The 25,034-nt window shown below is 43.6% G+C and overlaps 1 non-coding gene across 1 annotated transcript; it reads left to right on the top strand.

Annotated features, from left to right (window-relative positions):
- The first annotated feature begins 10,317 nt into the window (after positions 1–10,317).
- On the top strand, positions 10,318–10,400 carry trnal-cag (transfer RNA leucine (anticodon CAG)). Its single transcript has one exon. It is a non-coding gene; the product is annotated as a tRNA-Leu (tRNA).
- The last annotated feature ends 14,634 nt before the right edge of the window (positions 10,401–25,034 follow it).

The raw sequence follows: 25,034 nt of genomic DNA on the forward strand, positions 1-25,034 counted from the left end.
GTGACATTTTTCGAGGGCATCATTGAATGATTCAATAACTTATTCCTATCAGCGCTGCGAGATGGGTTCGATTCGCGGTTAGGGAAGAAATTTTGATATCACCGTTTTTTATTCATGAATGCGATGTAACTTTATTAAATTAATTACATGCATCTAATGTGAATAAATAAGAACTGCTTTAATCACCATTAATTAACCGGTAACTTTATTTTGCAGAATGAAAGACATGATAATATGGTTACTGAGGGACAGTCGAAACTTCATTCATTTATTTTGCTCTTTGCATCTCCTGAACTGTTAACCCATATCTCATTTTACACATTGCATTTTATGAGAATGGTTTAAAATGTTCATTGCTTGAGAGAGCAGCGATCTGGGGCAACATTTGTTAAATTTAACGGGACCGGCTATTTCACAGAAAAAAAACCTATTCTCTCACATGATGTTTTCAGACCACACACTGACTGATCTTTGCTCGGCCCCAAGTGGATGATCTGACACTTGCCCGCGTTGAACTCCATTAATCACTGGTCAGGGGAGATTTAATAGAGGTGATCAAAATTATGGGGGAAACAGTTTCCACTGGCAGGAGTGTCAGCAGGGCTATGGGGGAAGAGCAGCGGAGTGGGACTGATTGGATAGCTCTTTCAAAGATGCAACATCAATTGCTCATTTTAACCTGCGATTGATAGATTTTAGTTAACCAACGGTATTAAGGGATCATTGAAGTCTGTGAGACACTTCATAATTGTTTCTATTATCATTAATCAACCCACAACATTTTGTTGCGCACTGCAGGAATTGCTAACATGTATACCGGATGACAGACAAACTTTAATAGCATTTTATAGAATCATAGAAAATTGCCTGAACTCCTGTGGTTAATGAAAGGGATTTTAATGGTTGAGTTCCTTATACACCTTGGAATTCTGGAAAACATGGTTCGTAGTTTGCAGAAACGCGGCTTAGATCTGCTGTTGTGAACCGAGGTAAAGCTGCAGGATCCTTGAATAATCTTTCACAATTCAACTGAAAGCAGCCGGAATGTGCAGCTTTGAGAGGGGCTGTCTGCACGGTCAGGGCTGGAAACGGGAGTGAGCGAGCGAAACCGTAGTGTTTTGAGTGAGTGCAGAACTGTACAGAGAAACACAAATGTAACAGGACTTTGTTACATTGCATTAGAAATGCGAATTGTTCCATTTTTCCGAATATTTAAATGAACATGGTTTACAAAATGTTTGCGCCCGGTTTCGAACTGGGGTCTTTTCACGTGTTAATCGAACGTGATAACCAGTACACTACGGAAACGCTGGGTTGTATAATCGGCTTCTGTGGTAAATCTCTGATTCTATTAAAAAGTCGGCTTCTGTAATAAATCTCTGATTCTTTAAAAAAGTTATTAAAGTTTGACTGTCACCCGGCAAACATGTTAGCATTTCCTTCAGTGTGAAACACAATTCTTTGTCGGTTGATTAACACAATTATTAAGAGTCTCACAGACTTCAATTGTCTTTGTCAGAACTGAATTCCCTGACTGGGAATCAAACCTGATTGATTTCAATGATGATAGGGTTGTCCTATCAGGAGAGATTGAGTAGATTGGGCCTACATTCTCTGGAGTTCAGAAGAACGAGAGGTGTTCTAATTGAAAGGTCAAATTTTCTTGGAGGGCTTGAAAGGGTAGAAGCTGCGAGGTTGTTTCCCCTGGCTGGAGAGTCTAGAACTAGGGGGCAGAGTCTCAGGATAAGGGGCCGGCCATTTGAGACTGAGATGAGGAGACGTTTCTTCACTCAGAGGCTTGTGAATCTTTGGAATTCCCAACCTCAGAGGGCAGTGGAGGCTCAGTCATTGGGTATATTCAAAACAGAAGTCGATAGATTTCTGACTAGTAAGGGCATCAAGGGATATGGTGATAAGGCTGGTGAATGGAATTGAGGTAGAAGATCAGCCATGATCTCATTGAATGGCAGAGTAGGCTCGAAGGGCAGAATGGCCTACTCCTGCTCCTGCTCCTGTTTCTTTTGTTCTTATTTTTAAATGTCCTATTAATGCTCCTGATTCTTATGTAACTTATGTAACAGGGTTAGGGATTTGGGGTTAATTGGGGTAGGGCTTCCAGACGTCATTGGGACCCCGTTTTAAAGTCCCCACATTGTGGTTTGGGTAATATGCAAGGTAGCTACAGTGGGTCGAACCGGAGACTGGTGCACACTGAGAAGTTGGGGCAGGTAAACCTGTGCTGCTGCAGCGGCACCAAGTGGTGACATAAAGAGTTGCCATTATTATTACGGACAGACCAATTTATTACAGAAAAGTTGGCACAGAAGTGTGAAAAAAAAGTGAGAGGAAGTTTTGTAGTAAGGAACTGACGCAGATATAATGTTTTTATTACATTTTATTGAATCGATAAATATATGGAATGAGTGATAGAGTAATTTGATACAGTTCAACATTAATAAAGTGCAGGTGGGGACATTGAGAGTATTTGGATATTGTAGGAACGGAGGTTCCTATCGAAAAGACTGAGTTCGAATCAGGTAATTAAAACAATGAACTTTAATTGAACAAAACAGGTTTTAACTAGAAACTGCTGGAATACATCAAATACAGGTCTACTTTCCTTGAAGGCTCCATGAGGACTCATCCCCTGGCCTCAAGGCAGACGTCATGACGTCATCGTGATCTTCGCGCCATTGGGCAATCACGTGACTAACGGCATTACATCATCACGTTGAAACCGCGCTGTAAAGGTAACTGGACATTGCACAGTCAAACAGTGTAATTAAAGGTACAGGCACAGACAGTAACTACATTGCTGTTAAAGGAATTATGTACAACCGCTCTGAGTTCTTTGGTGGCTCCGCCACGATATAATCATTCTTGCATATTCCAGACTTTGTGCCCGGGTACGAGAACTAAATCAAGCAGTTTATAGTTCCTCAACATGTCAAGGAATTCTAATCTAATTAGTACTGCCTCTCGTCAGAAGTCAATTCAAAGTGGATATGTGTCATATACACGTGTGTATATATAAATCAATTAAATATTTACTTAATAGATGTTTCAAGCCCAGCAAAACACAGAAAACTGAGCAAAATGGCATGAGAACATGGGGCAACCTTATCTTACAGGATATAGTAGTTAACCCATCCTGGGAACACAGCCATCCAACATCTCTGCCCAGAACTGAATACAATACTCCAACTGAGGCCTAATCAGGGGTTTGTATAGCTGCAGCATAACTTCTACCCCCTTGTAGTCTAGTTTTCTAGATATAAAGGCCAGCATTCCATTAAACATTTTGATTATATTCTGTACCTGTTCATGATATTTTAATCATCTATGTACATAGACCACCCAAGTGTCTTTGGACAGCAATGGGATTTAAAGAACTTTGTAGGAAGGGAATACGAGAATATCCCTGTGAAAAGTTTTTACAAGTATATTATGGTAAAGAGGGAGGTGAAGGAGAATATGGGCCCCTTAAAGACAGAGCCATGTGTTACTGTAATTGGAAATAAGAACACGATAGGCATGCTTAATAATTACTTTGCATCGGTCTTCATAGTAGAGGATAATCCACCAGAGAAACGAGGAAAAGTGAAACTGAATCAAGGGGAGGGATTATCTAGATTTAATATGATGACTTCTAGCAGGCATCTGATAAGGTTTCGCACAAGATACTGTTAGCAAAAATGTAATACAGTGTTAAATCAGCAACTGTTAATAATATATTACATTAATAAATGTAATTAGGTACACCTTAGTCTTAATTTTCTGTAAAGTTAGTTAAGAGTCAAACAAATAAAGGCATGGCAGGGCAGCTCAGTGCCACGGAATGTGCATCCTGTGCCATGTGGGAAATCCAGGTGCTTCCCATGTCCTGGACAACCACCTGCGCAGGAAGTGTCATCAGCTGGAGGAGCTCGAGCTCTGGGTTTTGGAACTTGAGCAGCAGCTGGCGTCACTGCGGTGCATCCGCGAGGCTGAGAGCTACGGGAACAGCACTGTGGTGTATGTGCCTTTAAGAGCCCCTGTGTACTGTAATGCCGGTAATGGCCACTCGGGCTATATAAGCCTGTATAGTGTCTTGTATCTGTTAGTTCACCTCCAGACTTTGTTCAGTAAATAGCTGTGAAACCAACTCCTGCATTCCATGTCTCCATTAACACATAGATACAACAGTGGCGACGAATTGGAAACGGACGTACCTGCAATTCGGCAGCACTTCAAGGAGATCGATTCCTCAGACGAAAGTCGAAGAAAAACAAGAAAGAAAAAAAGAAAAAAAACTGTGGTTTCACCAGCTAGCCGAGCTGGTGGCAGGTACTGCAATAATCCTTCCTGGGCCGCGGGCTGGGGCTCCATTGGCTGGCTCTGCAGCGGGGCCGAGCAGCGAAGGCGGAGGCAAATGGAGACAGAGGGTGGAGCACTCAGGAGACGGCTGGCGCTGCAAAGCAGGTCGGCGTTCGGACCAAGTAGAGGGAGGGAAAAGTCCCAGAGGGTCCGGTGGGAAGGAGTCTCCACCTATTAAATATACCTATGTAAATAAAAACCGCGGAGAACAGTGTTGTCAGAAGCGGCAGCGGCGGGAAAGCGTGGGAGGTGACATTTTTTTTCTGCGGGGAAGAAAGGAAAGCGCGGGAGGCGCCATTTTTTTTCAGGATGCCTAAGACTGACAATATTACTGATTTCGATAGCAATATATAGGTTTGGACCACATATGTGGAAAGAGTGGAGGTATATTGCACAGCAAATGAAATAGAGGATGATAAAAAGACATCAGTACTTCTAAATCTAATGGGCACAAGGACATACGGGCTGTTACAAAACTTAATCACTCCAGCCAAACCGAAGGACAACAATTTTAAGGAGATTGTTGATACCCTACAGGAGCACTTAAACCCAACACTGCTGCTGATAGCAGAACGATTCAAATTCTTCAGGAGGAATCAGCACAAGAATGAAAGTAACGCTGATTACCTCACCGAATTAAGGAAGCTGTCAAAGCACTGCCAATTCGGGGCAGGACTGGCAGATTCTCTTCGAGACAAATTCGTCTCCGGTCTCCTAAGTGAAGGAACACAGAAAAGGCTACTTTCTGAGAAAGATTTGACACTGGACAAGGCTTTCAGTGTGGTTGTATCATACGAAGCAGCAGCAGGAGGAGCTGCAGAGATACAGCAAAAGCCACAGGACTGCAGCACCCATGAAATGACACAGGCTTTCGAGAGATGTTATCGCTGTGGCAGATCCACCCATGACCAGAGGGACTGCTGGTTCAAGGGCAAAGCATGCAGGCAATGCGGAAAGATTGGACACATTGCACGTGTATGTCGATCTGGAAACAAAAAATCCACGGACAGGAAAAAAATCAATAAGGAAAAGTACAGAAAGGTACAAATGATGACGGACAGTAGCTCCAAAGACCAGAAGAGTGATAGCGATTCCGGAAACAAGAGACTAAGCTGTCTCAAATTACATAATGTAATTGCCAAAGAAGATTACCAGACCATTTGGGTTACCCTCACGATAGCGGGGTCCCCAGTTAAAATGGAACTAGATACAGGATCGGCTCTGACCGTCATAAGTCGACGGGATTACGAGCGGCTATTTCCGCATATACCTTTGAAAGACACATCCATTATCTTGAAAACATATACGGGGCAGAAAGTATACCCCAAAGGGAAAATAAGGGTGCTTGTTGTATACAACGGCAAGGAAATACAGAAGTTGTATTTATACGTTCTGCAAGATGGTGGTCCACCGCTGTTGGGACGTGAATGGATCAGGAAGATGCGTTTAGACTGGCACTCCATTCAGGCACTGACGGTGACCAGTAAGAAAAAAAATGATGATGACGTCATACCTGAACGATTAAAAGACATCTTGGCCAACGCCAAGGAAGTGTTTCAACAGGAACTAGGAACCTTGAAAGGCAGCACTTCCTCAATAAAAGTGGAAGATGCGGCAATTCCCAATTTTTAAGGCAAGGCCGGTGCCATACGCAATTCGTCCAGCAGTCGAGGCAGAGCTGGAGAATTTGGAAAAGGCAGGCGTATTATCCAAGATAGATTGGAGCGAGTGGGCAACACCCATCGTCCCGGTCATGAAGAAAACGCTGAATAATGATAAATCTGAAGAACAGAGAAAAATTTGCATCTGTGGGGACTTCAAGGTGACTGAAAACCCGGTCCTTCACATGGTGCAGTATCCTCTTCCGAGCATAGAAGATATATTCGCCTCACTATCCGGAGGGAAACGTTTCACCAAAATTGACTTGGCACAAGCATATCTACAGATGCAGGTTGAAGAGGCCTCTAAAAAGTATCTCACGATAAATACACACAAAGGCCTGTACCAGTACAATCAACTGGTTTCCGGAGCAGCATCAGCTCCAGCTATCTGGCAAAGAGCTATGGAGCAAGTCCTCCAAGGGATTCCGGGGACTCAATGCTACCTAGACGACATCCTTGTAACAGGAGAAAACGACAACGAGCACCTTGCCAATTTGGAGCAGGTGCTCACTAGGCTAAAAGAACGGGGCCTACGAGCAAATCGCCCCAAGTGCGAATTTTTCCAGAAACTAATATGATATTGTGGCCACATAATTAACGAGGAAGGGTTGCATAAGTCACCTGAAAAAATTGAAGCGGTCATAAAAGCCCCAGCACCTGAAAATGTCTCACAATTAAGGTCGTTCCTGGGATTGATAAATTACTATCATAAATTTTTACCGAACTTGTCAGCTCTTCTGCACCCTCTTAACGAACTGCTACAAACGGGAGTTATTTGGAAATGGAGCGAAGACTGTAAATGTGCCTTCCATAAATGCAAAGGCTTGATCATGTCCAAGGAAGTTTTGGCTCATTACAACCCATCACTGCCAATCAGACTGGCTTGTGACGCATCCCCTTATGGCGTAAGGGTGGTATTATCGCATAGATTCCCTGATGGCTCGGAGCGGCCGATAGCTTTTGCGTCATGCTCATTGAACTCAGCTGAGCGTAACTATGCCCAGATCGACAGGGAAGCACTCAACCTGGTATGGGGAGTGAAGAAATTCAACCATTACCTACACGGACAAAAATTTACCTTGTTGACTGACCATCAACCCCTCGTCTCCATATTCAACCCTAAAAAGGGTGTTCCCATTATGACAGCGCAAAGGCTACAGAGGTGGTCCCTTTTCCTAGGGCCACACCAATATGACATAGAATACAAAGGATCAAAACAGCATGGGAATGCTGACGGTTTATCGCGCCTACCATTGCCAACGGTAGAAGAGACACCAACAGTGGACCCAGTGGAGATGTTCCACTCAACCATAGTGGAATGTCTACCAGTAACAAATTCTGCCATTGAAAGGGAAACGAGAAATGACCCGACTCTCTCACGAGTCTACGATTTAACGGTGAAGGGATGGCCAGCACATGGCGAACCATTGTTGCCAGCATTCTCGCAAAGAAGATAACAGCTGTCAGTGTGCCGAGGAACCTTGATGTGTGGATCCAGAGTGGTGATTCCACCCAAACTCCAGGATAAAGTGCTAAAGGAGCTTCACGAGGGGCATCTGGGTGGAGTGAAAATGAAGAGCCTAGCCAGAGCGTTTGTGTGGTGGCCAGGTATCGATGGAGACATCGAAGAAATGACCAAGAGCTGCCTAGGATGCCAGAAGGTCCAAAACGCCCCACCACAAGCCCCTCTACATCCATGGGAGTGGCCTTCATCTCCATGGCAAAGGGTACACATCGACTTTGCTGGTCCATTTATGGACTCAATGTTCTTAATCGCAGTTGATGCACACTCCAAGTGGCCTTGGTAATAAAAATGTCCTCCACCACCATGGATAAAACCATCACAGTATTAAGGACCATATTTGCAAGGAATGGGCTGCCTGAACACATCTGTTCTGATAATGGACCGCAATTTGTGTCCGAAGAATTCAGGATGTTCTTAAAAAACAATGGGGTTAAGCACTACACGTCCGCCCCATACCATCCCGCCACCAATGGATTGGCAGAAAGGTTTGTCCAGACCTTCAAGAAGGCCATAAAGGCCATGGGTAATGAAGACATAAATCTACAGCATAAGGTAGATAACTTCTTGTTTGCATACAGGAATGCAACACATGTGGTTACAAACCAAACTCCCGCCATGATGTTCTTCAATAGAAGCCTAAGATGCCGGCTGGATTTGATCAAGCCAAACATCAGAAGGGTCATGGAGAACCGGCAATTTCAAGGCATGAATGTAAGGCCAACTAGAACCTTCCAGATAGGTCAACAAGTTTTGGCCCGGGACTACCGTACCGTGAAATGTCAGCCTGGAACTATTTGCACAGGACTAGGACTGCTGATGTATACCATGGACATTGGGGAAAGCATAATAAGGCGCCATGCTGACCAGATCATAGAGTCATCCGAAAAGGGACAACCTACACCACAACTCTATATGCCTAATGATGAAGCAGAGATACCCATAGTATCTACCTCCGATCCGGTGATACTGGAACCAGATGAACCCGACACTGGCATTCAAGCCGAATCGACCTTGCCAAAAGAACCTACTACACCACCAAAAACTACTACACCACCGAGGCGTTATCCGGACCGAGTCAGGAAGCCTCCAGAGAGACTGACTTATAATTGATTTACTGCAGCAAATGTGTAGATTCTTGTTCCTGTAACATGTTAATTAATGATTACTTAAAATGTTATGTACTGGTTGTCTAATTGTGGTGTATGTGCCTTTAAGTGCCCCTGTGTACTGTAATGCCGGTAATGGCCACTCGGGCTATATAAGCCTGTATAGTGTCTTGTATCTGTTAGTTCACCTCCAGACTTTGTTCAGTAAACACCTGTGAAACCAACTCCTGCATTCCGTGTCTCCATTAACACACGGATACAACAAGCACGTTTCAGGAGGTGGTCACCACACAGCTAAGGAGTATGCAGGCAAAGAGTGAATGGGTGACCGTTAGACAGAAGAGGAGGACAGACATGACTCCAGGATGGTAATGTTGCCTCCCTGGTGCCAGGGTGAAGGATGTCACTGATTGGCTGCAGAATATTCTGAGCTGGAGGTGAAGAGCCAGAGGTCGTGGTCCATATGGATACCAACGACACAGGTAGAAAGAGGGATGAGATTCCTGTGGCATTGTTGCCAGTTCCGGGGGAGGTGGGTCCAGTACAGGCCGGGCGGGTTGCAATCAATCAAGAATGGCAGCTAACATAAAAGGTAATCCAAAAGTCTTCTATAGGCATATATTACCAAGTTTAACGACACTAAGTTAGTGGCAGAGTAAGTAATGTGGATGGCAGCAGAAAATTGCAAAGGGACATTAGTTGAGTGGGAAAACTAGAGGCATCAGATTCAGAAGATTCTGGGGGAAGGAAGTTCGGGAGTTTAGTGAGTTTGAAAGGAACATTTTGACTTGTGCAGTTCGGTCAGAGAAATGCCAGTGAAAGGAAATTATTGCAGAAAGAGCGAGTCTGTATTACACCTTCTCTCTGGACAGTGCTTTCTGGATACTTTGCTAAGCAGAGGTTTCCGTAGTTTAGCGGTTATCACGTTTACTTCACACGCGAAAAGTCTCCGTTTCGAGCCCGGGCGCAATAATTTTGTTTCAGTTTATTTTTTTCTCTGAAATAATTTTAACAGGTTTCATGTCAGAAGCAACGAACAATTTAAAACAGACTCCTAAAATACACAGTGCGTAAATTCTGATAGGTATAAATCTTCATAAATGAATAAACTTTCGCAAATTATTAAAGTTAAATTATTCAACTTTCGACTGTCCATTACTGTGAGCATTTCTTTTATTCTACAATACAATGCTATCAGTTAATGAATGGTGATTAAAACAATTAAACCACTAAACTACCAGAACACACATTAAAGAGTTGATCACAATTGCTGATATTTCTTATCTTTTTTCTTGTGTTTTTACAGTTGTTGGTCCTTTTCAGCTCCTCTCTGCGGATATTCCTCTGATTAAACGTGAACAAAATGAAATATCTCGCAGCCCCGGCCTCGGTTAACACCAACAGATCTAAGCCGCATTTCAGGCCCGGAATCAAACCCATTAATTATTCGCTCTTTCCCAGCACCAGAGCTCAGATTGTTATTACCCATCCCTGGCGCTGCAAGATACCAGGGAACCGGGACAAACCTCCCCATACACCGAGCACAAGCTCAGGAAAACCCCGGGGGAGATGATATCCCGGTCACTGAGCCTTCAACAGCATTGAACAAGCACCCGGACGGAAACGTTCTTCATGTGGAAGTGATGAGATGCAGAAATTAATGTAGCTAGTCAGGATGGCCGAGCGGTCTAAGGCGCTGCGTTCAGGTCGCAGTCTCCTCTGGAGGCGTGGGTTCGAATCCCACTTCTGACAGTCTTTACTTTTAATTACCAAGCGGAACTCATTTATTTTCACACCACTGTCAAGCACTTTGGGATATCCCTTAAAAGTGGGATTCAGCAGTTCACCTGCTCCATTCACAGAAACATAGAAGATACGAGGAGGAGTAGCACGGTGGCGTAGTGGTGAGCACTGTTGCCTCACAGCGCTAAAGACTACGGGTTCGAATCCGGCCTCGGGCAACTGTCTGTGCGGAGTTTACATAAATCACAGAAATCCCACAGTGCAAATATAAGGCCATTTCGGCCCCTCGAGCCTGCACCAACGCATATCTCACCCTATCCCCGTAACCCCATGTATTTAATCCCCCTAACACTAAGGGTCAATTTACCATAGCCAATCAACCTAACCCGCACATCTTTGGACTGTTTGCGTGGGTTTTCTCCGGGTGCTCTGAGTTCCCTCCCACCGTCCAAAGATGTGCGTGTCAGGTTGACCAGCTATGATAAATTGACCCTCAGTGTTCGGGGGATTAAATATGTGGGGTTACAGGGATAGGGTGGGATATGTGTTGTTGAAGGGGTGCCGGGATCGGTGCAGGCTTGATGGGCCGAAATGGCCTCTGTCTGCACTGTGGGGTTTCTGTGAGGAGTCGGCCATTCAGCCCCTCGAGCCTGCTCCGCCATTTAATGAGATCATGGCTGATCATCCACATTCAGTACCCTGTCCCTGCTGTCTCCCCATATCCCGTTATCTCTTTAGCCTTAAGAAATATATCTAACTCCTTCTTGAATATATTTAATGAACTGGCCTCAACTGCCTTCTGTGGTACAGAATTCAACAGGTTCACCACTCTCTGGGTGAAGAAATTCCTCCTCATCTCAGCCCTAAGTGGCTTAGACTGTGACCGCTGGTTCTGGATTCCCGCGCCATCGGGATCATTCTTCCTGTGTCTCGTCCTGTTAGAATTTTGTAAGTTTCAATGAGATCCCCTCTCGTTCTTCTAAACTCTCGCGAATATAAGCCAAATCATCTCAATCTGTCTTCATACGTCATTCCTGCCATCCCATGTATCAGTCTGGTGAATCTTCGCTGCACTCCCTCCATGGCAAGAACATCATTCCTCAGATAAGGTGACCAAAGCTGCACACAATACTCAAGGTATGGTCTCAGCAAGGCCTTGTTCAACTGAAGCAAGACATCCTTGCTCCTGTACTCGAAACCTCTCACTATAAAGGCCATCCTTTGCCTTCTTAACCACCTGCTGCACCTGCATGCTTACCTTCAGCGATTGGTGCACACGGGCACCCAGGTCTCATTGCAGTTCCCCTTTTCCCAATCTATTGACATTCTGATAATAAGCTGTCTTCCTGTTTTTGCCACCAAAGTTGATAACCTCACATTTATCCACATTATACTGCATCTGCCATGCTTCTGCTAAATCACCTAATCTGTCCATATCATACTGGAGTTTCTCTGCATCCTCCTCACAGCACACATGCCCACCCAGCTTTGTGTCGTCTGCAAACTTGTAGTTATTACATCTAGTTCAACCTTCTAGATCATTAATATATATTGTGAGTAGCTGGGGTCCTAGCATTTATCCCTGCCCTACCCCACTAGTAACTGCCTGCCACTTGGAAAAAGACCCGTTTAGACATACTCTTTGCTTCCTGTCTGCCAACCAGTTCTCTCTCCAAGTCAGTACCTTACCCCCGATCCCATGTGCTTTAACTTTGCACGCCAATCTCTTATGTGGGACATTATCGAAAGCCTTCTGAAAGTCCAAATACACCACATCCACTGGTTCTTCCTTATATATTCTACCAGTTACATCCTCAAAAAATTTTAACATTTCCATCTGACCTGGTACTGAAAGTGGAGACGGTTCCACAGTGTAGCAGTTATCACGTTTGCGGAATCGTTTTGTTGGAACTTGCTCCTTCTGCTTGTCCAGGGGCGAGATTGCTCTCCTGTGTGAGGAAATAACAACTAAGAACAAAAGAATTAGGAGCTGGAATTGCCCATATATTGTGTAAAATGAGATATGGGTAACAGTTAACATGCAAAGCACAAAACCTGCTGACAAGGGTGGTGCTGTTGCTGTTTGGCGAACCGACCTCTACCTAGTGGAAGCTGTACGCCAACTCTCCAACACCTCCTCCTACCTCCGCCTGGACCATGACCCCACTACCGAATATCAAGTCACCATTTGCAAGACTGTCACTGACCTCGTATGAGAAGAGATTGAGTAAACTAGGCCTGCAATCTCTTGCATTCGGAAGAATGAGAGGGGATCTCATTAAGCATGCAAAATTATTACAGGGTTTGACCGGTTGGATGCTGGGAGAATGTTTCCCTTGGCTGGGGAGTCTAGAACCAGGGGCCACAGCCTCAGGATAAAGGTTAGGCCATTCAGGACTGAGAGGAGAAGAAATTTCTTCACACAGATGGTGGTGAATCTTTGGAATTCTGTACCCCAGAGGGCTGTGGAGGCTCAGTCATTGGGTATGTTCAAAACAGAAGTCGGTAGATTTCTGACTGGTAAGGGCATCAAGGGATGTGGCGATAGGGCCGGTGAATGGAATTGAGGCAGGAGATCAGCCATGATCTCATAGAATCCCCTACACTTGCTTAAAAATCTGTTCCATTACCCCTTTTTTCCAGTTCTGACGAAAGGTTATCGACCTGAAACTTTAACTCTGTTTCTCTCTTCGCAGAAGCTGCCTGACCTGCTGAGTATCTCCAGCATTTTCTGTTACAATTCAGATTTCCAGCATCTGCAGTATTTTCTCAGTTCGCATTTATTTCATTGTGCTTTGAAAGCAACATAAAAGTTTAACAAAATAAATACCGCCTAACGTGGGGCTCGGACACACGACCCTGAGATTAAAAGGTCGCATGCTCTACCGACTAAGCTAGCCGGGCCTGGTAAAAGGGCATTTCTTTGTCGCTGATTGCAGTCAGGAACCTGGTGGCTGCGGCCCGGTCATAACAGCATGTCTGAGCCGCGTTTCTGCAAACTACGAAACATGTTCGCCAGAATCACAAGGCGTATAACTAACTCAAGCAGCAAAATCCCTTTCATTAACCACAGGGGTTCAGGCAATTTTCTGATCGCAAAGCGCTTTCGTCCTTGTCAATATCTCTCGTCTATTTCTTGGAGATTCCCGATTCTGTCTTTCTCTCTGGCTCTGTTTATTGTGTCTGTGGCCACCTGCCGGTTGATTTTGAAGGAATACCTGTGTTTGTGTCTGCTTGTGACGTTAAACAAATGAGGGCATCAGGCGCTTCTGTGCATGACACTGAGGAATCGGGAGAAGGCAGGAGGAATGAAACAGTGTTTGTGGAACGTGTGTATATAAAAACAGCGCGGTTGACAGTGTAGGATCTGGTGGCGCAACGGTGGCGCGTCTGACTCCAGATTAGACGGCTGCGTGTTCAAATCACGTCGCGGTCGCTGTTTTTCCGCATAATTCTGGATTTGATGTTTTTTTTGCTGTTTCACAATAACCAGACACTTGCTCCAAAAACTGTCTCACTCTTTCCCCAGTGTCAGGGAGAGAAGCGCCACAATTCCTCATTTATTTAATGTGACAAGGCACAAGCACAGGTATTCGCTCAAAATCAACCTGCAGGTGGTCACACAGAATAAACAGAGCCAGAGAGACAGGCAGAATCGGGAAACACCGGCAAATAGACGAGAGATATTGACAAGGTGAGAAAGCGCTTTGCGATCAGAAAATTGCCTGAACGCATGTGGTTAATGAAAGGGCTTTTGATGCTTGATTTCCTTACACACCTTGGAATTAAGGAGAACCTGGTTCGTGGTTTACCCTGGGGCCGAGCCACGAGGCGCCTGGCTGCAATCAAAGACAAGAACGTATCAGCTTCTCCAGCCCGTCTAGCTCAGTCGGTCGGGACTCTTAATTGCAGGGTCGTGGGTTCGAGCCCCATGTTGGGAGAATTATTTTTGTTCAACTTTTATTTTGCTTTCACGGCAAAGCATAATTAATTAACCGATAATGTTCTTTTGCCCAATGAAAGAAATGATAACTGAGCGAGAGTCGATACTTCAATCACTTTATTTTTGCTTTGCATGTTAACTGTTACCCATATCTCATTTTACACACTGAGCTTTAGGAGTCTGGGTTGAAGTGCTCATTGCTGATGACACCAGGAATCTGGGCCAACTTTTGTCATATTGAACAGGAAAATAGAATCAGCAGTGAACATCAAATCCCATGGTGCTGATTTTCAGATTCTACGCAGCCCGAATTGGAAAAAAGTGATATCATTTTAACAGTGAAGATTTGGAAGTAAGTGTTACTCGTATTTGTGCTTTTAATTAAAGTTTGTGGCGTCTGACTCCCGTTCATGTCTCTGAATAAGGAAGGAGGGGCTTGTCGTTGACCAGACTGCACTGCGCCTGGTGTTTGTGAGTTCATCCTTTATATTGAGCGGCTTCTCGTTCTTTAACCGGTGTCAGCTTTCGCTCAGCGGTTACTTCGCAGCACCAACTTCTTTCTAAGTTCGAACTCTGTCTCACTGCGGGCGCAGTCTGGGCTTTTTATTGTCATTTTCAATCCCCTTCTTCAACAATGAAACACATTATAGCAGTGATTTTAATTTAGCAGTGTGACATTTTTCGAGGGCATCATAAAATTATTCAATAACGTATTCCTATCAGCGCTGCGAGATGGGTTCGATTCCCAGTTAGGGAAGAAATTTTGGTATCACCGTTTTTTATTCTTGAATGCGATGTAATTTTATTAAATTAATTACATGCATCTAATGTGAATAAATAAGAACTGCTTTAATCACCATTAATTAACCGGTAACTTTATTTTGCAGAATGAAAGACATGATAATATGGTTACTGAGGGACAGTCGAAACTTCATTCATTTATTTTGCTCTTTGCATCTCCTGAACTGTTAACCCATATCTCATTTTACACATTGCATTTTAGGAGAATGGTTTAAAATGTTCATTGCTTGAGAGAGCAGCGATCTGGGGCAACATTTGTTAAATTTAACGGGACCGGCTATTTCACAGAAAAAAAACCTATTCTCTCACATGATGTTTTCAGACCACACACTGACCGATCTTTGCTAGGCACCAAGTGGATGATCTGATACTTGCCCGCGTTGAACTCCATTAATCACTGGTCAGGGGAGATTTAATAGAGGTGATCAAAATTATGGGGGAAACAGTTTCCACTGGCAGGAGTGTCAGCAGGGCTATGGGGGAAGAGCAGCGGAGTGGGACTGATTGGATATCTCTTTCAAAGATGCAACATGAATTGCTCATTTTAACCTGCGATTGATAGATTTAATTAACCAACGGTATTAAGGGATCATTGAAGTCTGTGAGACACTTCATAATTGTTTCTATTATCATTAATCAACCCACAACATTTTGTTGCGCACTGCAGGAATTGCTAACATGTATACCGGATGACAGACAAACTTTAATAACATTTTATAGAATCATAGAAAATTTCCTGAACTCCTGTGGTTAATGAAAGGGTTTTTAATGGTTGATTTCCTTATACACCTTGGAATTCTGGAAAACATGGTTCGTAGTTTGCAGAAACGCGGCATAGATCTGCTGTTGTGAACCGAGGTAAAGCTGCAGGATCCTTGAATAATCTTTCACAATTCAACTGAAAGCAGCCGGAATGTGCAGCTTTGAGAGGGGCTGTCTGCACGGTCAGAGCTGGAAACGGGAGTGAGCGAGCGACACTGTAGTGCTTTGAGTGAGTGCAGAACTGTACAGAGAAACACAAATGTAACAGGATTTTGTTACATTGCATTAGAAATGCGAATTGTTCCATTTTTTCTACTATTTAAATGAACACGATTTACAAAATGTCTCTGCTCGCTTTCGAACCGGGGAGTTTTCGCGTGTTAGGCGAACGTGATAACCCCTACACTACGATAACACTGGACTGAATGATCGGCGTCTGTCATAAATCTCTGATTCTATAAAAAGGTTATTAGAGTTTGACTGTCACCCAGCAAACATGTTAGCAATTCCTTCATTGTGCAACACAATTTTTTGTCGGTTGATTAAAACATTTTTTTTAATGATATAACACATACATTTAAAATTACTTTAGGTAAATTCTGGCCTGCTTTAAAATGTTCAAATTTATATTTCATATACTTCAATTATATTTTAAATCTTTAATTAATTTCATTACGTTTGAACAAGTGACCATTTATTTTTATTTCCGTGGTGTGAAATGTTCTTTATTTGGAGATTTCTAATATGCTTATGGGGATTCCGTACATTAATGGAATCCCAATTCGCCTCATAGGAATCCCCCTATTTGATTGGTTGACCTGCCCCATGTGATCCCAGGAATGAAACATGGAAACATAGAAGATAGGAGCAGGAGTAGGCCATTCAGCCCCTCGAGCCTGCTCCGCTATTCAATGCGATCATGGCTGATCATCCAATTTCAGTACCCGGTCACTGCTTTCTCCCCATACACCTGGATCGCTTTAGCCTTAAGAAATATATCCAACTCCTTCTTGAATATATTTAATGAATTGGCTTCTACTGCCTTCTGTGGTAGAGAATTCCACAGGGTCACCACTCTCTGGGTGAAGAAATTCCTCCTCATGTCTGTCCTAAATGGCCTACCCCTTATCCTTAGACTGTGACCCCTGGTTCTGGAGTCCCCGACCATCAGGAACATCCTTCCTGCATCTAGTCTTTCCAGTACTGTCAGAATTTTATAAGTTTCAATGAGATCCCCTCTCATTCTTCTAAACTCCAGCGAGTACGAGCCCAATCGTCCCAATCTCTCCTCAGATGTCATTCCTGCCATCCCACGTATCAGCCTGGTGAATATTCGCTGAACTCCTTCCATGGCAAGAACATCCTTCCTCAGATAAGGCGACCAAAACTGCACACAATACTCAAGATGTGGTCTCACCAAGGCCCTGTACAACTGCAGCAAGGCATCCTTGCTCCTGTACTCGAATCCTCTCGCTACGAAGGCCAACATACCATTTGCCTTCTTAACCGCCTGCTGCACCTGCATGCTTACCTTCAGCGACTGGTGCACAAGGACACCCAGGCTTGCGAACCGTGTGCGCCCCTGGGATCCATCGGCCTTTATGCAGGCGTATGCCAGCAGGCCCAGGGCAGCAAGAGTCCGAAGCTCTGGAGACACTAGGTAAGTCGTATTGGTTTTTTGATTCGAGGCGTTAGCCAGCGGCGAGTTTCCGATCGCTTTTTCCAGGCCGATTGTATTTCAGGAGTCTGGTTTAAAATGTTCGTTGCTTATGTCACCAGGAATCTGGGGCAACTTTTGTTTAATTTAATGGGACCAGTTATTGCACAGGATAAAATTTTCTGGAACACATAATTTCTGCAGTTGTGGCCGAACCAGTGTTTTATAAAGGTTCATCATAACTTCCTTGCTTTTGTACTCTGCGCCTTTATTTATAAAGCCCCGGATTCTGTAAGCTTTTTAAACTGATTTCTCAGCCTGTCCTGCCACATTGAACGATTTGTGTACATACACCCCCAGGTATCTCTGTTCCTGCAACCACTTTGGAAATGTATCCTTTAGTTTATATTGCCTCTCATCATTCTTCCGACCAAAATGTATCAATTCGCACTTTTCTGTTTTTAACTTCATCTGCCACATGTCCGCCCATTCCACCAGCCTATCCATGTCCTCTTGAAGTCTATCACTATACTCCTCACTGCTCACTATACTTCCACGTTTTGTATCATCTGCAAATTTTGAAATTGTGCCCTGGACACCTAACTCCAAATAATTAGTATATGTCAAGAAGGGCCGTAGTCCTAGTACCGACCCCTGGGGAACACCACTGTGTACCTTCCTCCATTCAGAGAAACAACAGTTTAGCACTACTCTCTGTTTCCTGTCACTTAGCCAATTTGACATCCATGCTGCCACTGTCCCTTTTATTCCATGGGCTTCAGCTTTGCTGGCAAGCCTGTTACGTGGCACTTTATCAAATGCCTTTTGGAAGTCCATGTCCACCACATCAACTGCATTTCCCTCATCAACCCTCTCTTTCACCTCATCAAAAAATGCAATCAAGTTGGGAAAAGACGATTTGCGTTTAACAAATCCGAGCAGACTTTCCTTAATTAATCCACACTTGTCCAAGTGACTGGTCATTTTGTGCAGGGTTACCCTTTCTAAAAGCTTCCTCACTACCGACGTTAAGCTGACTGGCGTGTAGTTGCTGGGTTGAGCCTTATACACTTTTTTCAACAAGGGTGTAACATTTGCGATTCTCCAGACGTCTGGCACCACCCCATATCCAATGATTATTGGAAGATTATGGTCAGCACCTCCGTAATTCCCACCTTTACTCGCCTCCGCATCCTAGGATGCATTTCAACTGGTCCTGGTACAGCCAGCTTTCTAGTACCTCCTCTTTATCAATTTTTATCCCATCCAATATTCAACTACAGCTCATTAACTGTAGCAGTGGGCCCGGGCGGCGCTTCAGTAGACAGTTCGAAAAGACAAAGTCACTGTTTCGGTCTTAAGTGCTCATCAAGAACAACCACACAAACAAAATGGTTTTACAATGCTTACCTCTTATCTCCAGTCAAATTTATCAGTTGGCTCGTTGGTATGATTCTCGCTTCGGGGTTATTGGTTGAAACTTGCGAGGGATCCCGGACGAGCCGTTATTTTGCCCGCGAATTATGAACTTGCTGTTCGAACTTTTGCAAAAAAAAACATTGGCTTTGATACAGAGCTTTTCACGAACTCAGGACGTCCCAAAGCGCTTTAAGCCCATTGAAGTCCCTTTGAAGTGTTGTAATGTGGGGAAAGATGTGCCCAAATCACCCCCACATGAATCTCAACTCTTTGGGAAGGAGTTCGGTGCAAAGACTCAGACGCCTCAATGATGTGAACTTTCTTTGAATGAGTTCTGCTTGTAACTGCACTCGAGCTTGAAACAGCTCCTGGGCCTCCATCTCACGGGAGCAGAGTGTGGTCGCTGTGCAGCGGTTAGCAAGTCGGTGACGAGCTTGGGGTTGAGAGGCGTCGCTTTCAATCTATGAAATTTCACCAAGGCCCAGAGAAAAATAATGCTGAATGGAACAGTCCCTGTGAGCGATGGATTGAAGCGGACGGCGCTCCGAGCACAGCTGGAGAACGCGCAGTGCAGCAAAAGTGTTCGCAGCATTAAATGTCAGATTTATTAATCCCGCAATAATTAGACATATAATTAAATACAGCTCTTAAACAAATCTTTGCGAATTTTAGCCGAGGAACTCCAACACGTTATAGTTCCGAGTTCGATATACAAGTTAATCAAACCTTTATCGAATTCTAAAGTATCTGTTCCAAACTTTTGATATATTTTCCTTACCTCTACTACGTGACAATTTGCACGTTTAATAGTGTAACCTAACACAACTGCCCACCTTCTGATGGAAGGTTTTCGACCGGAAACGTTAAATCTGCTTCTCTCTCCACAGCTGCTGCCTGACCTGTTGAGTGTTTCCAGCACTTTCTATTTTTATTACCCGACCTTGTTACCAGAGTATCACTTCCCTTATCTCCTTACCACACTCCTTCCTTACATGTAGCATTGTCCGACAAACAGGCTCCATTCGCACAACGGGATGTTCTGCTTCAGGCATTCATTGGAACTATAAGGGGAACCAGTGGAGGCAGCATATTTGGATTTCCAAAAGGCATTCGATAAGGAAACACGTTAAAGCTTGTTACACAAGATAAGGGCTCATGGGACTGGAGGTAATGTATTAGCAAGAATAGAGGATTGGTTAACGGACAGAAAATAGAGAGCAGGAATTATCGGGTGATTTTCAGATTGGCAGGCTGTAACTAGTGGGGTGCCGCAAGGATCAAGTGCGCATGCTTCAGCTATTTACAGTCTATATTACTGACTTAGATGAAGGGACAGAGTGTAATGTATCCAAATTTTCTGATGATACAAAGCTAGGTGGGAAAGTAAGCTGTGAGGAGGACACAAAGAGCCTATAATGGGATATAGACAGATTAAGTGAGTAGGCGGGCAATAAGGTGGCAGATGGAATATAATGTAGGGAAATGTGAGGTTATTCACTTTGGTAGGAAGAATAGACAAACAGAATATTTTTAAATGGTGCAAAGCTATTAATTCTTTTGTTCTGCAAATGAAAGTTATGGGGTAAGTAATGGTAATTTATACAATTCTAATTTTCTCAAATCAGCTGAATGTACTCAATTTCATCAGGTTGTGATTTAAAAACTGTGTTATAAAAGTCACTTTCCTGACCAGGAATCGAAACCGTGTGGCGGAGGTGAAAGGACTGGTTTTCTGAATCATTTAAAGGTGATCGCTATGAATCACGCAGCATAGGTTTAAAATCACGGCTACAATTTGTTTCGGTGTAGAAGAAGGGGATTGAATATGACAATAAAATCACCATATAGCGCCCGTTGTGAGAAAGAGTTCGAGCATACAATTAAATTAAGGCTGACGAAGTTACCGCTGAGCTAAACCTGACGCCGATCAAAGGATGAGAAACCGCTCAATATAAAGGATGAGTTCACAAACATCAGGCACAGTGCAGTCTGGTCAACGTCAAGCCTCTCTTTCTTATTCAAAGACATGAACGGGAGTCAGACGCCACAAACTTTAATTAAAGGCACAGATGCGAGTAACACTTCCAAATCTTTTCACTGTAAAATTATTTCACTTTATTTAATGGCTGACTGCATTGAATCTGAAAATGATCAACATGAGATTTTATGTTCGCTGCTGATTCGCTTTTCCGTGGACACTAACGCGTCGGTTTCCGTAGTGCAGCGACTATCATGTTCGCCTCCTACAAGAACAGTTCCCAAATCGAACCCGGGTGGATATGTTCGAGTGGAACATTTTTATTCTCTGCAATAACCGGTCCGGTTATATTGAACAAAATTTGTCCCAGATTCCTGATGTCGTAAGTAATGAACATTTTAAACCAGCCTCCTAAAATACGATGGGCCTTGAAATTGCGATCGGAGGTTTGTCGCCGGCTTACGCCTTCGAACTGAGAAACAAATCCCAATTAACTGGTGTCTCCGGAGCTTCGCGGTCTTGGGCCTGCTGGCGTACGCCTGCATAAAGGCCCACGGATACCATTGGCGCTCACGGTTCGGCAGCATCCGTTGGCCAGGCCAACCAATCACATAGGGGATTCCTAGGATGCTGTATGTACGGAATCCCATAAGCATAATAGAAATCTCCAAATAAATAACATTTCACACCACGGAAGTAAGAATAATTGGTCACATGTTCAAAATAAATGAATTTAATTAAGCATTCAAAGGTCTCATTCTGTGCCGTTATGACTCCTCTCTGCCCCACACAACAGTGAGAGGGAAATAGAGGGAGAGCACGATTCCAACGAGGAACAGGTGCAGGAAGTTTTTATACAGTTATTCATATGCCAGTAAATCTTTTTAAATTATTTCACTTGAACTTTTCCAGTTCAATTTTTCCAAGGAGCATTTCAAGCAGCTGGGAAGAAGTTAAAAAATTGGGGTTGTTAAAAAAAAACCTCCCCGTCGGGGAATTGAACCCCGGTCTCCCGCGTGACAGGCGGGGATACTCACCACTATACTAACGAGGAGCTAAAAAATGCAGTGTTTGATCAGAACTAGAATGGACCTGTGAACAGAGTGAGAAAGAGACAGGCAGACAGAGAGAGAGACAGGGACAATGAGAGAGGCAGAGACAAAGAGAGAGAGACAGATAGAGAGTAAGAAAGAGAGGCACGCACAAAGAGAGAGTGGTCCCAGGGATGAGTTGACTTCAATATAATTGCAAAATACTGCGGATGCTGGAAATCTGAAATAACAACAGAAAATGCTGGAAATACTCAGCAGGCCAGGCAGCATCCGTGGAGAGAGAAACAGAGTTAACGGTTCAGGTCTGGGGCCCTTCATCAGAACTGGAAAAAGCTGGAGATGTAACAGATATTGAGCAGGTGCAGAGACAGGGGGGCGGGGTTAGGAGGGGACGAAGAAATAGAAAGAACATCCTGTACTTTTGTAAGAGGCAGGAAAGATAAAATGTTGCAAATGGGAATGGCAAAAATCATACTGCATGAAAAATGGGGGCAGGGATAATTATGTGAAATTGTTGAACTCAATGTTGAGTCCGGCAGGCTGCAAAGTGCCCAATCGAAAGATGAGGTGCTGTTCCTCGAGCTTACGTTGAGCGTCATTGGAACAATGCAATAGCCCGAGGACAGAGAGATCAGAGTGGGAGTGAAGCGGTGAATTAAAGTGACAGGCGACCGGAAGCTCAGGGTCACCCGTACGGACTGAGCGGAGGTGTTCCGCAAAGTGGTCGCCCAATCTGCGTTTGGTCTCCCCAATGTAGAGGAGACCGCATCGTGAGCAGCGAATACAGTATATTAATTTGCAAGAAGTACAAGTAAATCGCTGTTTCAGTTATTTTGAGAGACTGAGAAGCTGCAATTGTTATCTGCAGAAGGTTAAGAGGAAATTTAATCGAGGTTTTTAAATTTACAAGATGTTATGATAAGAGTAAATAAGGAGAATCTGTTTCCAGTGGCAGGAGGGTCGGTAACTGGAGGACACCGATTGAACCTAACCGGCAAAATTACCAGAGGGGAGATGAGGAGTTTTTTTTTACCGCAGCCAGTTGTTGTGATCGGGAATGCGCTGCCTGAAAGGGTGGTGGAGCAGATGCAATAGTAACTTTCAAAAGAGAATTGAATAAATAATTGTAAAGGAGAAATTTGCAGGACTATGGGGAAAAGCAGGGGAGTGGGACTATTTGAAGAGCTCTTTCAAAGTGCCAGTGCAGACTCAATGGGCTGCATGGCCTCCTTCTTTGCCGTATCAATCTTTGATTCTATGAATCTATGATTTAAAATTCAAATTGAATGTTTTGAAATATAAATGTAACATTTTAAAACTTAACAAAATTTACCTAAACGAATTTTAATATTGATTTTAACCCTTACAATGGTAAAAGAAGGCCTTTCGCCTGCTATTACCAGGTGTAAGGGTTTCGTGGGAATTCGCTGGGCAGTAGTTAGCCCAACTCTGTGACAGCAAAAGTGATGTTGCAGCGGGTGCGGTGGATGTGTCCAAGCGAAACTTGACAGACCGCAATTTCTGGGCGTGCGGATACCTGGCACTTGTGTAGTCGTTCTGAAGGCGCACAATAGCCTATGCTGTGCATTCGCTGTCGGAAGCACCGTAAAATCCGGGCCATGGTGTAAAATGAGATCTGCATAACAGTTCATCACATAGAAAGCACAATATATGTTATTGAAGTATCTTTAGCATTTATGTCATTCTATAAATTAAGATTATCGGTTAATTAATAATAATTAAAACAATTTTCCACGTTAGATGCCTGTTAGAGTTGAAACAAAATTAGTTTAATTTAATAAAAAACTGTTATAAAAATGACATCCCTGACCGGGAATTGAACCCGGGCAGTAAGAGTGCCGAATCCTGATCACGAGACTACCAGGGAACACTGAAGTAAAGTGACGCAATAATCGTAATTAGAATGAGTCAATCTGTATTGGATACAAATTAATTTTGCGTGTTTACATGTAAAGCATTTCATGACTCTGCGGCTTACAGATCTATTTACATTGTATCTGAAATATTTTGTCATTTATTGGGGTGCATCTATCTTCATTGGAAACCTCATTAAAGTGCTCGAACCTCTTCGATTTCCCTCAGACCGGCTGTACAACAACCACAGTCTCATACCGTGCACTGGCATCTTCCAGTTCTAGATATGTATATAGAGAATTAATGGTGAAAGGTCATCGACGTAAAGGTTACACATACATGTAAAAATACTGGAGTCAGTTGTAGATTTATTTTCTTTATTTTTATAACATTCTTCAGGATATTAATATATAAATATCTGTGTTTGAAACTGTGATTCTTCTAAATGGATTTTGGGTGTATCATTGCGTTGCTGATGAATAAATGTGAATGTATCTGTGTGTTATTGATCAATGTATTTGTGTGTATCGGTGTTCTGTATAAAGTCATTTGCGTGTAATTTAAAAGTAAGACAGAAATAAATAGCCAGAACATATTTTTGAATGAGACAGATTCACCCAAATAAATGAATAAATAATACCGATACATGTAAATATTGGATATGTAACTGAAGGAATAAAGTGTGCAGGCCTACGGGGAAAGGGCGGGGGAGTGGGACTAGCTGAAGGGCTCTTGCAGAGAGCCGGCACGGGCTGGACGGGCCGAATGGCCTCCTTCTGTGCTGGAACCATTCTATGATTCTATGATGTAGATCTGTAAGTGGTGAAAGGCGACTACAGTGTCTCACCACCACCCCAGGGATGGGCAATAAATGCTGGCCTTGCCAGCGAGACCTACATCCCTTGAGCCAATATAAAAAACGCATCTAATGCAAGTTCTCATTGTTGTGAGATAATAATTAATATATTAATTATCCAGACTCATATGAGCTGTAAAGGAACCGTGACCCCGACATCATTTGAACACGCAACTTCAGGATCTGCAGTCAGGTGCACGACCGTTGCGACATGAGGTCTAGACAGCTTCCTAGTCATATTCAGGTTGATATATATATTATATCTTATATATATACAGGCATCATAGCTGGACCCTGGTG

This window comes from Somniosus microcephalus, unplaced genomic scaffold (assembly GCF_052327205.1).
Source record: "Somniosus microcephalus isolate GS21.2 unplaced genomic scaffold, FLI_Smic_1.0 unresolved_chr4, whole genome shotgun sequence".
NCBI classification, from domain to species: domain Eukaryota; kingdom Metazoa; phylum Chordata; class Chondrichthyes; order Squaliformes; family Somniosidae; genus Somniosus; species Somniosus microcephalus.